Raw genomic sequence first — 4,441 nt, forward strand, 5'->3', positions numbered from 1 at the left:
TGTACCCTGCATGGGTTGATGGATAGTCTCTCAGTGTTTCAGTATCATTCGGCAAAGGCTAAGTTCACCTCCAAGACCATTTCCGATTGGTTCCAGAACCACCTTGGAATTGCTAGACATCAGGTGAAGGTTTTGCTTTTCATTGACAATGCATCTTCACAACCTACAACAATCCAGTGGTCAGTGACAAAAGTCATGGTAGGGTCATGTTTTTGACTCCTAATTAAACTGCTTTCACTCAACCTGCAGACCAAGGTATTGACATTGCAACAAAGTGGCTATACTGGAAAAAGTTTCCGGGGGAGGTGATGCTGGTGTTCGAGGATGAGGAGAATGGACTCTGGAGAATCAGATATTTGAAAGGACATCAACATACATATGTTGGAACACACTTAAAACTGTATCCTGAAGGAGTAAGAAGGTTTTATCGACTTCCAAGACTTTGACATGAATGACTTTCTTGCTTGGCTCAGTTAGTCTGCATCACAATGAGCCCCTTCATATAATCAGTTGTGGATAGTCATTCATATGTTCATAAGGATATGGAATGTCCCAGCATCAATTGTAATGCCTTCCCCAGGCCCACGGAGTTTGCTGAAGATGTTCGAGAAATGCAGCGGACTGTGATTGTGAAGCAGAATTGGTGTTCCCTAGCTGTTAGCATGCACTTCTTCAGTAACTCACTTGTTCAGCTCAGAAACTGGTGAAAACCTCGGCACCTCTTCTGACCAGTTCTCCACTTCATAATGTCGATGAGATACAGGACCATGACGAGGTTTAGGACGGTCAAGATACAGAGGTGTTGGAGGAGTGGGGCGGTTGGGGAGGAGGAGGAGGAAGAGGACTTTTATACCTCCTCATAGGGTTATAAAAGTCCAGACATCGTAAACAGTTCCAACATCGTAGAGATAAGAGATAAAGTAAAAGTGCTGACTTTACTTTATAAGTACATTTTATAATATGTGAAGAGTCGTAGCTATGTTTTATGATAGTAGTCTGTAAGTATAGAACTGCCTAATTGTATGTTGAGTAAGACAAAAAAAAAGTTTTGCGTTTTGTTAGTTTTTATCTATATTTTTTATTTGGTGTAGACATTATTGTATTTTTAAGAGACAAAATTGGCAAAAAAAATTATAAGCCACGTTTAGCAAAATTACTGTACAGTACGGTAGTATACCGTACCACATGTACAATGCTTACCTTATTGTGAGTTGTGTATTGTGTATACGCATATGATATATGAATGTATATATATATATATATATATATATATATATATATATATATATATATATATATATATATATATATATATATATACATATATATGTATGTATGTATGTATGTATGTTGTATGTATATGTCTTGTTACAGAAAATAAGAAAATTAGAAAAGTATACTTTAACATCCATTTTTAAGTTTAAGCGTGTTGGTTGTTGTTTACAAGCATAATTAGTGCATACAGTTGTGGGTACTGATAAGGTGAGGGAAGGGGTATGGGAACAAATTTGTCATTTTACCTCCATTAAGCGTTTTTGCATCACATCTGGAAATTTCCATCATCTGGCAATGTGTTGGATACATGGCCGTCATCTGAGGAGGGTGGGGGCATATCCCCCCAACTTTATTCAGATTGGACAACATATGAATTGTCGCCCTGCCCCTTTTTTCTCCAAATTTTATATAACAGATGCTGGATATGAGGCTATTAATAATATAAAGTACATACTTGACACAAACAAGTATAAAATATTGAAATAATAAAGAAATAGATTATGTAATTTTTCATTAGGCCCGTGGTCAGCTGCCTGTGAGTTTATTATTATTTTTCCTGCATCTAAGCCCTTGATTTTCTATTAGACATTACAGAGTAGAGTTCTTCAAAGTTAATGACAGTTCCCCAGGGTATTTAAATGAGTATTTCACTTCATCTAATCTCACAATTCACCGCAACTTGAGTGAAATGCTCTTACTAGAGTCATTCAAAAAGGAGTTAGTCAAGAAATATCCAGAACTTTTTGACTCCTTAAAGTAAGAAATTGATTTCTTCCATAAGCTGTTCAATGGTGCATCTGTTGAGGACTACTGAAAAACATTTGCAAATACGGTGCCGGAAGTTCGAAGAATGTTCCCACAGGTGGAACTCTTGCTGAGATTTCTTTTGGTATTTCCAGCAAGTTCATGTGAGGCTGAACGGTCATTCAGTGCACTTAGGCGCATGAGAACTTGGCTGCATTCCACCATGAGCCAAAAAAGGCTTAACTATCTTATGATCTGCCAAGTTCACCGAGAACGTCTTGCTTCACCTGACTCAAAACATGGCTAATAAATTGGTAAACAAAGTGCCAGACACGGGCAAGTATTTTTTGGCAATTTTTAATGCAGCTAGTATATTGTCTGGCTCCATCCAGAGGTAAGCACTTTCTTTATGATTTGCAAAAATGCTTTAATCCTCGAAGGGGCTGCCCACTAATGAATTGCCTCCATGCATCTCTATTTCCACCCCTACTTCTGTCATCCAAACATGTTATTGTTTATAAAATTTTCATTTCATACATTCAACGATGAATTAATTCAGTATTGTCCCTTTCTATACTTTCTCTTGCTTTTCCACTAGTACTGTCACAAGTAGTACACTTTCATTCTAGTCATTCACTAATTTACTACCTCTTTTGCTACCACCCCTAACCTTAGATTGGAGTTAAAGGCTTTTTATTGTTACAGAACACTATTATTTTAGACTCTCAGTGGAATCCTATGAATCTGTAAAATACTGCACTAAAAATAATAAATTTGATTTTATTCTCATTACCTATACTGTAAAAGTTTGTAATATTAAATACTTAGTATAGTCTTTTCTACAGAGTTAAGTGGAACGAAATATTGAAGATGTCAAAGAAGGCTTGTACCGCATTTTACCCAATCTGTAAATTGTGGACTTATAAACTTAATATTGATAAATCAGTAATACTTTTTTTCCCTTAATATCATCCATATATTCATATTCATATGGCATTAAAATACACCATTCCATGTTCATTTCTTCAGCTGCATAGGCTTGCTTCGCTCGCCAGTATTAAACGTATAATTTTCAGAATGTCTCCTCCACCACTTTTAGAGACCAGATGACACCCCTGGTTGAATATATTAATCCTGATATGAGAGAGATTCACACACACATATATACGTGTATATATACATAGTATATATATATAGTATATATATATATATATATAATATATATATATATATATATATAATATATATATATATATATATATATATATATATATATATATACGCATATACATATAACGGTAAGAATGCTCGCTTTTCCTTTTCCAATGTATCACATGACAAAGAATTTATCGCTTTACACTTAACCAGGGTTAATGACCTCAACATTTGTGAAGGACAGACTAGGTAGATCTTCAACATAATAGGAACAAACGAATAAGCTCATGAATTATTTGAGAAATTATTCAGTCATTCGCAAACATTTCTCACCATCTTCCCACATTTTATTCGGGGAATTATGTAGTTTGAATTATGAATCTTCTTGGCAGAACCGTTAATAACAGCGATGGTATCTAATCCTGCATAAGCCTATACGAAGTAAAACGCAGATTTTTTTAATAGGCCTAAGAGCTGCTCTCTGTCGCATCTACTTCAGATTCTAGTCAAAGAATTACTTTTTTATGAGAAGAGACTGTGTAAAAAATCTTCTGCCTCCTCTCTTTCAGAGGGAGAGGGGGTAGCCATTTATTTTTACCACGAGAATTTTACTGCAAAATTATTCATCTTGAAGTATGATAGATTAATCTAGATATGTGGGTGCAGCAAAGACAGTGGGGCCTAGAGATAGATATACTTTTTTATTTGTGTGTATGTGTGAGAGAGAGAGAGAGAGAGAGAGAGAGAGAGAGAGAGAGAGAGAGAGAGAGTCTCCAGTTTCTCCAGAAAATTATCCCTGCAAAGTAATTAATATTCATTCAGTAAAAGGCGACCTATACAACTTGGCCAAAGACGCCTTCTCTCTCTCTCTCTCTCTCTCCTCTCTCTCTCTCTCTTCTCTTCTCTCTCTGCTCTCGTCTCTCTCTCAAAATCTTCTCTCTATATATATATATATATATATATATACTATATATATATATATAGTATATATATATATATATATATTATATATATATATATATATATATATATATATATATATATTATATATATTTAATTTCTTATAATGTAAGTTTTGTAATGCAATTATAATTTTGGTAATATGATTAATTCACCTCAGAACCTGTGTATCATGTTATGAAAAGTATATTTTTGTGTTCAGATTCCTACAATTAAAGATAACCCATGTTAAGTAGTGTAACTTTTCATTTTGCAACATGTAAGACAGAGAGAAAGAGTAAGCGCTTATATGTAAGCCTCTGGAGAG

Source organism: Macrobrachium nipponense, chromosome 43 (assembly GCF_015104395.2).
Source record: "Macrobrachium nipponense isolate FS-2020 chromosome 43, ASM1510439v2, whole genome shotgun sequence".
Lineage (NCBI taxonomy): Eukaryota > Metazoa > Arthropoda > Malacostraca > Decapoda > Palaemonidae > Macrobrachium > Macrobrachium nipponense.